Source organism: Nanorana parkeri, unplaced genomic scaffold (assembly GCF_000935625.1).
Source record: "Nanorana parkeri isolate BGI_ZX_2015 unplaced genomic scaffold, ASM93562v1 scaffold21, whole genome shotgun sequence".
Taxonomy (NCBI): domain Eukaryota; kingdom Metazoa; phylum Chordata; class Amphibia; order Anura; family Dicroglossidae; genus Nanorana; species Nanorana parkeri.
The window spans coordinates 1,647,624-1,659,343 of record NW_017306289.1 but is presented as its reverse complement, the minus strand read 5'-3'; positions in this window follow the sequence as shown (position 1 = coordinate 1,659,343).

The window sequence follows — 11,720 nt, the reverse complement described above, 5'->3', positions numbered from 1 at the left end:
GAAAATTTCCATAACACCCAACTACATGTATTAATAAAATATAATTTGCTTGCGTATCATCTTTTATCTTATGTATACATTTCCTTAAAGAAAAACTCAAAAACTTCCCCTTGCAGTGGGGCTACCCCTGCCCTGCAATGGTTAAGTGCTTGTTTTGCCTAGGGGGCTAAAATAAAGCAGATTTATTCACCTGAGCCTTGGTCCCGCTGGACTGGTCCCAGCAGCCTTTTCGCTCATGGGCTCTGGAGGTCTAAGAACACCAATGCCATCATGTCTTAGGCGGGTCAATTGACCTGCATTAGACGTGAGGATGTCCAAGGACATTCTGTAGCCTGGAATGGAGGAGGAGAGAGGTGGGTACCGGCTGCCATGGGACTTAGGATCAGGTGAGTAAAACAGCTTTATTTGAGCCCCTTAGACAAAATGAGCACTCAATCCATGCAGTACAGGGGGAGCCCCGCTGCAAGGGTACGTTTTTTTCTGTAACTGGACTTCTTTAAAGTAGAACTGAAGCCATTTTTTTTTTGAATAACGCAAGGGTGAGTTATAACTGCTGTCAGCTTTTGTTAGCCATCTGTGATTTAATTTCACTTCCTGTCCAATAGTCATAACAGGAAGTGCGAGGAAATCCCTCCAAAGAGAGGGAAATCCCTGATGGTCAGCAGGATCACCAGAACTAGTGTCACCATTGGAAGATGACAACACGTACTTTGGTATTCTCTTATACTTTACTTTTTAGTGATAAGGGTCACCAGGAAAAATAGAAAGGGTGAATCTCACAGTAGCTCCACCTACTACTGTGTTTTACAGGATCCCCATGGCCCCACCAGGTAAAAAAAAAATGTATACTCACATTGGGTCAAGCTGAACCAATGTAAATAAATATATATATGTATATATATTTTTATATATATACATATTTTTTTATATATATATATATGTATATAATATTTTAACTGGAGTTCAGCTTCAAACATTTAAATGTCCTTGCTAAGAGCAGACCTGTTGTTTTCTTCAATAGCCAAAAAGCCTCTTCAGGATAGTGGTCTGATCTTGTTTTCACTAGTGAAAGGGTAGCTCAGAAGTCAGAGAAGTAAGTAAACTAGGATTGGTGGAGCATACAGAAGAGAAGAGATGTTTTGGGCTAACAAATGTACTAGAAGGCACTTTATGGTGCTTGCTGTTATGCAGAACCTTTACTTTCAAAATGCTTAATAAAAAGAAACCTGTACTTAGTAAGTATGGGAGCGCTATTGCTGACCTCCCCTTCAAAAATGCTAGTTGCCTGGTTATAATACTGATTTAATGGCTTTGGTAATTTGAGTCATTGGTATTGAACAAGTATGTAGACCACTATGGCTTGGTCAATCTGCATGCTGGTTCAAGCTCAGTGATAGGAAGTATTAAAGCCAGAGACTATTAGCATGTTCAGGAGAAGGCCAGCAATGCCAGCCTATATATTTCTCACACAACACCTTTTCTTTATGTACCTTGTATTTTTCACTAACCATTTAATTACCAGTGGATTAATATCCTATTTGCCAATATTGGCTTCATTTCAGATTTACTGTATCAGCTCGTCCATCAGCCTCCCAGGCACTCCTTGTATATACCCCCTGGCCGTCCCCCCACTACTGTCTTGGGTCCTCATCCGCACTCAGGTCTATCTATTTATTTTTTGAAGCACACCTGTATTATGTATTTGGCTTTGCATTAAGGGTACCATCTTGAAATATATTTTTTGGTTTGTATGTTTTTCTTATTTTTCTACAAACTCCTTTTCAGTTAAAACCCTCCCTCTTCTGAGGAAGCTTTAATGTGAAACGCGTTGAGAATTAGGACCCTCACTGAACTATATCTCCAATATTTTGGAACATGTATATTTGTGAAGAAACAACTTGCTGGGTAACACTATGAACACATACAGTATGTTATATAGGTCCTGGGCAGGTTATGTATGCACTCTGTGTTCTGTCCTTTTATACCCTAACTGTTATGCATTTTTGTTATAGTTTATCTTTTAATGTTGCTGGAATCAATAAATATGAGATGATTTTATGAGAAATATGGTTGCCTTTTCTAGTTCATGAGCATCAATTAAAAGCCCCTCTCTTTACTTTATCTAGGTAATTGAAAGCTTGATTATTGTTACCAGGTTATTTAGAAGTTACCTAACACAAGAAATCCCTCTTGGTGGGCAAGGGAGTTGAACTTGGACAGCAATGGAAGATAAAATGATGTTTGCCTATTAAATACATATTGCAACTTCCCATGCAGTAAAAGGTTAAAGATAGAAATGAACTGAGTCTCTTTATTGCTATGGAACTGAGGTAACCCTATACCTGGGGAGCAAAGACATGAGACCAGCTTGGACAAGAATCAGGTGGTGGCCTGATGAATGTGGGTTGGCCGACTTGGCAGTGGTGAGATTGGTTTCCTGGTCAAACCACATGCCCTGACCAGACCCTAATGACTTTTGGGTCTAGATGTTCGACAGAACCTCTGAAGGACTTGGCCTGGAACCACAGAAAGGGGCCCCTCATAACTAAATAACTGTGTGTTCCCTGGAATGAGGAGCTGGAGTAATAGTGCTGGAGTGGATAAATCCTCCCACCAGTGGAAAATATACAGTAGGCCCAGACAGACTCTAAGGCTTAAGATGATTTGCTGCTATGTGGGGTGCTACAGGTTCAAAGACAGTTTAAACAGTTTGAAAAACAAAAATGGAAAACTGCGAGTTCGGTATAACAAATAAAGATATGTGTTACATACTTATCATGCAGACATGTGAATGACATGAAGACTCAAAATTGTCATACAGACACGAGATTGCCATACATATATATTAGTTTTGTTGTGTTACTGCCTAATTGCTGTTAGGCATTGCCAGTGTAATAACTAGAACACCTTGTGAAGTGGTAGAAAAACTGACTGTTGTGAAATAGTGTACAGTATATGGCTCTAGGACTTGCAAAAAGCCCTGTTGTCCTCTAGTTCTGCCCTTGTTTATCATGATCACTCTATCTGCCTACCAAGTAATGGGATTGGTTCAGACCATTTACACTTAATTGTATAGATGTGACTTCTTGTAGAAGCTGGATAATGAAATAGTCACTGTGCAGTAAAATGTATAATCTGTGAGGGAATGGAGGATAGAAATGAGGCAGACTTACATTGGTATTGACTGTGCAAAATACAAGAAATGAATATGCAAACGCAATTGTGCACTTCAAATTTTTTAAATCCAAAATAAGTTTGCATGTGCAAATGTACAGCCATCAGTCAGTTGAAATACAGTATGCCCATTGTAATTCATCGCTGTTTGTGAATGCTGCTTCCAGCAAGAAGTGTTCATACATCCTTACATCACATTGCTAATACAAAGAATACTAAATGGTATCATTGGAAGATCTTTTTGTACTGTATTTTGTTTTGCTTGTCCAGGTCTACAAATATGTCCAGATAAATAATGGATAAGAAAGGTAGGCACTATTTGAATTTCATGTTAGCGTCACCATTCGGAATCGTTTTGACGGAGACACATCTGCTTCCTAATTTAAATTCCTTTGTCACGCCAAGTCAAGTTGTGTTTCAAGTGTCATTTTTTTTTAACCAATGCTGCATTCCCTCTGATTTTCTGCTGTTTTTAGGCAATTTCAGTGACACAGTATGTGTTAATTGTAATATACAATATTAATGTGTGTATAGTGTATGTATGCCTTAGCTCACAATTATGATTGTGGGAGTAGAAAATTTTGATCTTTGGATATTGAGAACTAGATATTGATGTACCTGGAAAAGGTGTTAGATTTGGCTTAAATTGGATCAATGTCATGAGCAGTTCCTGTAATTGAACTAGATTATGCCCTCAGCAGGGGGCTGAAAGCATGAAATGCTCCAGATCCTTGGAGAAAGTGAAAATAAACATATTCAGTATCAGGATTTTAGCTACTCTATTAGCAAGTCTGAACAAACAACTCATCATATTCCAACTTTCAGATAATACATTTTTTTTTACTTTTTTGCTGGGATGTAACAAATTCTGAAACCATATTTTTCTTCTGGTACTCTAATAAATAAGATCAAGTTATTCATTAATACATTGAGCATCAATGCAAATATGGCTCATATTTTCATATGGTAACAGCTCAGGCCACCTCTGGATTCAAAGCTGGGGAGACAGTGGACCTGAGAGAACCACTGGGCGGCAGAGACCAGACATTGAACTGCAAGACGCAGGGCCGCCATCAGGGGGGTATGGCCGATACTCATGTCAGGGGCTGAGGCTGCTTGGGCCCCTACCAGGGTCGGCATTGCAGAGGTGACAGGGAGGGGTTGAAGGAGGTAGGACCCCAGTCCCAGCAGCGCCCGTCCGGCGGCAGGAGAGGCCGGGCCCCAGCAGCAGAGCCACGCAGGTCCAGCACCGGGAGAGACCGGGCCCCAGCAGTGCCAGTCTGACGATGGGAGTGGCCAGGTCCCAGCAGCACCAGTCCAGTAGCGGGAGAGGCCGGACCTTAGCAGTGACAGGTAAGGCGCTGCTTGTGCAGGGAAAGGGAGCCCGGCAGAGCCCACCAGAGTCTCAGATGGGCTGTGCAGGATCTATGGTGTGCTCTGCAGTAAGACCCGTGCGTTAGTAAGTCCTGAGACCAGTGCGTTACTAAGTCCTGAGACCAGTGCGTTACTAAGTCTGGAGTCCAGTGCGTTACTAAGTCCTGAGTCCAGTGCGTTACTAAGTCCTGAGTCCAGTGCGTTACTAAGTCCCCATTCACACCTATGCGTATTGTAATATGCGCGTCTGTCGCGCGACCGTCACGCGTTTTTTTAACCGCGATTCGCGGTAAAAAAGTCGCGCGACCGTCGCGCGATTCCAAAGGCTACTTGGCAGTATACAAATGGAAAACGCCCTACAAAACGGACCAATACGCAGCAAAAACGCTCCGGGACCTTTTCATGCGTGGGCCGTTTTGTAGTGCGTTCGGGACGGGCGGAAATACGGACAGGTGGGAACGATACCATTGACTACAATGCTATTTATTTTTTTGACCGTTTTGTAGAGCGTTCATCGAGCGTAGGACGCGCTACAAAACGGTCAGGTGTGAATGGGGCCTAAGTCCTGAGATCAATCCGTTACTAAGTCCTGTGACCAGTGCATTACTAAGTCCTAAGACCAGTGTGTTACTAAGTCCATAGTCCAGTGTATTACTAAGTCTAGAGTCCAATTCATATACTGTTCTGCATTGCTGTATAATGTATTGCTGGGATTTGTAGTCTCCCTATAGCCGGTGCAATTCAGTATTAGAGTGTAAGCTCCTCTGTACAGAAACTAATGTGACTGGCTCAGTGTTCTCTGTACAGCCCTGTGATATATGTCAGAGCTATATAAATGTATAATAATAGTGTGAGACTGTGGGGGGACCAAAAGTACCATCATGCCACTGGCAGCTTGGGGGGGGCTAGCCATGTATATAGATAACCATGTCAGATAATAATGTGTCAGAGAAGTGACTCCATCTTCATTTATGTGCTGGACTTTATTTTTTAGAGCCCTTACTGTAAAAGCATTAATGTATCCAAGCAGCGGCTTGAATTCTTCTTTGTGCTCTATATCCAAATGCTGTTCTAATACTTACTGTATACGTAAGGAGAACAGGGAAACCATCAGACACTGTTTTAAAATGTCCACCAGGAAAATATTGTCTGTGTGATTCTAAAGTAGCTTTGCACAGCACTGAACACACCTTGTGAGGCTGCCATCAGATACTGAACCAATGAGTGCTAAAGGCACACATGTGGTATCATGGATAGTGCATGTCCCCAGCACACTATGATATTACAGCACATGATATGAGATGTGTCACCTGATCAGACACACATTATACAGCTATGTATGGCCATCTGCACCATTCCTAGATATGTTTACAGATCCACAGTATTGCTAAAGATTTTAAAATGTATCTTAAAATTGTGCCTTTAGTGTGCAGGTACTTATATAGCCCACATGAAAAAAGAGACATTAAAATGGGGAGTGGAGTGGATACTGCTATGTTACTGCTATGTCATTCACAAAACGAGGTGTGGAGCCGGCAGTGTCCTTTGGTGTGTTCTCTGTATAATACTACAGAGAATGCTTCATCATAGGCGGCAACTTTGACAGGTCAAGTAACCAGGCTCTACTGCTCTGGGCACTTTTTCCCCCCCTTCAATAAAATGGAGGGCACATTTGTAAAGCACACCACTGCGCTTATAGCCACGTTGGAGGATGATTTTTGTTTTAAAAAGCATTAGCATGGCTGTCCCTGAACTTATATAACCTGAGATAGTGTGAATGTAGTGGCTACATTTTATTTTTTACGCCACTTAGCTCCCAGGCAATTTGTTCGCCAAGCCCTGTGTAGAGCTCTTCTCTCATGAAAATTCTGAGGTTGCCATTGCTTCTAATAATATTTGCCTGGCTGTGCCTAGTCTTTGTACTTCTATTACAAATGAATAATAAAAAAAGTTAAAGAAAATTCTATACTTATCATAACAAATTTCCAACAAAGCATTATTATAACAGACAGGAAACTAGCATTTTAAGAAAGAGAAGTCAGCAACGCAGTCCATATATTTTTCTCATGACAGGTGTAAAATATTTTGTCCTTTATCTCTCTGTGCAGTTGTTGAGAGGACCGACTCTGACTGATTGAATGGAAATAAATGACACATGACTAGGGCAGACCTACAAGACATTTACACACTTACCACCACATGCTGTTCCACATAAAGGTGCGTAGAGAATTCCTCTTTGAAGGCTTACATAAGTATGTGTTCTACCAATAACCTACCAATACTTTATAATCATAACATGATCACTGACAAAAGATCATCTTTACTTTCTGGCCTACCCTGGTTCCCTACACCTCTTCCAGTGCTGAATTTTCACGGTACAGTCCGATGTATGCTCCAGACTCAGGGCAGAGAATAATGGCAGTTATTCTGGGGTATGCACTGTGACTAGGAATGCCCCTCCATGGTCCTCAGCAAGCTAGGAGGGGGAAGATATTTTTTTTCAGTGGACTGAAGCTAAGCTTTGATGGCATGATATTTATATTACAAGTGCCTACCCTGGGGACATGAGACATTTTTTTTCCCACAAACAATCACTTATCATTCACATTGCTTTCAATTGTTTTACTGAACAAATCAAGACTGTTGGTCTGTGTTTCTAAATGTAAACATCAATTGGGATTTTATTAGAAAAATAATGTGTACATTTATTCCAAAGCAAGATCTACTACTGCAAAAAAGACAAGATTTATAAATACATATGTATAATTTATTACAGGGAAGCCCTAGATACGTGTCTTGGAATATGGATGAGAAAATGGACAGCTACAGTTGAAAAATGTGATTGAGTTCTTTCCGAGGTACTATATGGAAATATGTAAAGTCTATAGAGCTGAGCTATCTTGGGTGAATACTGCTTAATGCAGCTGAGTAGAATATGAATTACATAAAGAAAACTGCTCCATTTTATGGATACGTTTGTAGGCAAATTAGCTATAATTTCGCGGTGAAGTTGCTAGAGGGCCAGACCATTATAAATAGGGAAGCAGGTTGTTTAACACGACAGTAGAAGTGATTTTTTTTTTGAAGATATGAGAAAACAACGCGATTTAACAGCCTTTGAACGTGGGATGATTGTTGGCGCTCGGAGCCATGGAGCGAGTATCAGCAAAACAGCAGAGTTCGTTAAATGTTCAAGAGCAGCTGTTGTTAAAGTGTTTAAAGACTGGACTGTCAGCCGAAAATCTGGGTCTGAATGTGCCCTTCAGCTGTGCTTTAACTACAGATCCCAACATACCTCTGTCTCTGGGAGTCATGCCTGCAACTTGTAGTTCCACAACAGCTTGGGGGCCGGAGTTGCTCACCCCGTGTTACTGCATAGTGGAAGGAAAGAGGTGGGCTCAAGTTTTAAAACATCTTCACTTGTAACAAGACAATAGGTGACTGGAATATGTCTATGTTCTATATTCTGTCTAAAGCTGTGTTATTTTCTTGGTAGATATGCCCTTTAATCCAAAAATATAGAGGTTTAAGTTGATTAAGAATTGAAATTAATATGACACAAAAAAGTGTGATACAGTGCCGATAATGGCTCTTTGCATAATGACATACATTTTAGCCTTGTGCATGGAGCTGTGGTATCACATTCTGCATGCTAAAATTTAAAGTGTTACTATCACATTATATAATAAAGATTGAGTCATCAAAGATAGAAACATTTAATGTGTTTTTTTTTAGGAAAGTTTCCTGCATTATTACTGCTTGACATTTTACCTTCCTTACAGTTTTACCAACTGATTCAAAATGTTTTTCCACAAGGTGGAAAAATGTAATTTGGGGTATTAAAATATTGCATTAACTTTTAGCCTGACAGAATCAAGTAAAACGCTCGTTATTGCATAATCCACAGTCTGTTATGTTAAAGTAATTAAGTCCAATGCTGGGCCCGAAAAATATATGTATACAAGAAGATATTTAAAATCATTTACTTATAACATAATATGTATTTTATTTATCCCTGCTGGGGATATATCAGCATGTTTTATTTTTTTTATTTGGAATATAATATTTAAATATTGTCACTATTATTTTTATTGTTTTAACAATAGGTTTCCCCATCGATAACCAACCAAGACCCTGCCTTACCTAGTATGATAATTGATATTACATTATTTACATTAGTAGGTATAATGATGCCATTATAATTAGTGATGTCACAGGTAACCCTTTTTAACATACTTTCATAGAGTCCCAGAAAAACCATTGCCTGGTAGCAGCTCCCTTTATTCTCCAACCGCAGACTGTGGTAATAACAGCAGAACCCAAAAATTCAAAGGCAACAAAAATATAGGTACAGTATATAGGGACAATTAAGTCCCAGGGGGTGTCTTTTGGACATTAATATAGTACTGAAAACAGAATATCCTGCCAGTGTCTTTTGATGTGGGAGGCAATGTAGTAAAAAAGAGATAATAGAGGGGAGGAAGATGTCATGCGGGTAGAAAAAAGGTAAGGGGGAGCAAAAGGGAAAATAAATAATGAAGGTGGAGATCATGCTGTGATCCTAATAAAAACAACCGAGCAGGTTCAAAATATAACCTCCCCTGGTTACGGCCAAAGCTCCATACAACAGTCACCTGTCTGATCACAAAACATGCATTTGGATGAGACCTAAGCTTTATTTAGTGAAGCACTTCCTAAACCCTTTCACACTCTTCAAGCCTCCCACCAACTTTGGCCAGGTGATGCATACAATATGATTAAACATTTTCTTCAATAGTGAACCCCCATTACAGATGACCCTATTGACTTAACCCACTTTGAAAATCACTTGCAGAATAACTCTGTGGCCCAGGACTTTGTGAATATCCTGATCTGTCCCTGGCTACCCTTCTCACTGCTTCCAAGGTTGCTCTACAGAAGGGTCATTCTTACACATATGGTAGGATGGCCTGAAAGCAAAGCAAGTTTTGTACACAGTGGTGGGGATTCCATTCTGTAAAGATCCAACTTAAGCTCTCCAAAACAACCTGCCCTTTTTTTGTATACATATCCAATTCAAATTATTCACCTTCAACCCCCTTTTGCGAACAATAAGGCAGTTGACTAGATCTGAAAAGACCTCCTTCCACCAAAACTCACATTGATATGATTTCTATGCCAGTAATGGGATGGCTCACAGGCAAAGTCACCCTTTTACATGGAGATTGACCAATTTTTGACAGTGGGGTCTGATTCCACCCCCCCTTTGTGCTGACTGTAGCCCTCTCATACTTGACCGCTACCTTTGCCTTTCTCATTTCTCTTCCAAGATTCTTCTTTGTCCCCCCACCTTCTTACATGATTTTTTCCCTCTTCCCAATCTCCTTAATTATTTATTTTCCTTTCTGCTCCCCCTTACCCTTTTTCTCTCAGATGACATCTTCCTCCCCTTTATTATGTTTTTGTCACCACATTGTGTTCCCTCCATCTTGCCTCACACATCAAAAGGCATTGGCAGGTTATCCTGTTTTGAGTGTCATTTTAATGCCCTAAAAACACTCCGGGGCTTAATTGTCCCTATATGTGTATATTTTTGTTGCCTTTGAATTTTGGAACTTAAGTTGATGTTTGGGATCTGCTCTTGTATGGAATTTGATATCATTTTTTATATTGGTTTTATATGTATGTGCACCAATTTCGTTTACTCTTTGAAAGCCCGGTGGGGTTTAAAGTATAACTAAAGGAAAACATTTTTTTTAGATTTGATTAGACAGATGAGAAGATAGAACCACTTTCAGATTTCTATTGCTAAATTTGTCCCCATTAGAGAGATTTACTCTCTTACTGATCTATCGCACATGCCTTCACTTAATTGTTATCAGTACATGAATAGAGAGGCAGTTATCCATGAGGGACACTTGTTGCTGTTCAAGAGGGGATTTTCTTTACAATTAAAAGATATCATCTCACTTTCTGTTGAGTCTACAGGACAACAAATGAAGGAAAATTTTCTCTAACAGGATAAACATGGAAAAAACTGGCTGTAGTTTTACCTTTCCTCAAATTTATCCAAAACAAATAGATATACTTTAATAATTAAATTTATGTTAAAACATTTTCTTTGTTTAATAAATAATAACAATGACATATGATATTTTATTAAAAGTAAAAACATGAATACATGCTAATATATCCTCACTAGGACTAGACCCAGCAGGCCTAAAACATGTAAAAATATCTATATTTTAAATGTTTGTGTTTGGAAACAAAATGTTACCTTTTCAAGCACTATGGACAGCAGAGATGGTATGTGCAATTCTTGTTTTGCACATGCAATGATGAATCTGTCACAAATTTGCATGCTAGAACATACAGTACATACTGCCCTTTTGGATGTTGGATGCATCAGATCCTTTAAGTGTTTTTCCACTTTTGCAGTCATATTTGAGAAACTCCACCATATGTTTGTAATATGTTTGTTATGTGTTCTTATTCACCCAACATACATAAAAATAATTTAAAAAAATGTTTCTTACCTTTAGATCAGGCCTTTGGGCAGACTGCAAGCTATTGTAAATATTTTGAAAGTGCAAGGAGAGGAGGACAAAGTGGGGACAGACTGAGTTGCCCTTATTAACATACAATGCAAAACCCGAGCCTCAAGATTTTGAAACCTTTGTTAGGACAGACTTTGGGGTCTATTCACAAAGCTGCTGAGGGCAGCCGAGTGAATGACCGATCAGAAGTGAAGTGAGCCGAACACTGTTTGGCTATTCACTTCAGGCTGGTATGGCTGATTTCAGCCGTATATCGGCTGAAATCAGCCGTACATCGGCTTGCTTCGTGTGGCTTCGGATCAGCCGAACATGCTCAGAATGTTCGGCTGACCCGAAGTGCAGAAGGAGTTCGACTCAGCCGATCCAACATCTGGATCGGCTGAGCCGAACCTCCGGCAGGCTTCACACTGCTGTTCGGGCTATTCTGAAAGATCCCGAACAGCAGTGAGAGAATAGCCGAATGCCGCCGAGCGGCATTTGGCTCGGCTGTTCTGCTCGGTCCCTCAGAGGCAGCGAGCAGAACAGAAAAAGAGTGAAAAAAGTAGAAAAAAGTTAATAGAAAACGATTGTGCAGAGCTAGCAGTGACAGCTAGCTCCGCCCAGCTAGCGGCTCTGCTGCTGTAAAAAAAAAAAATA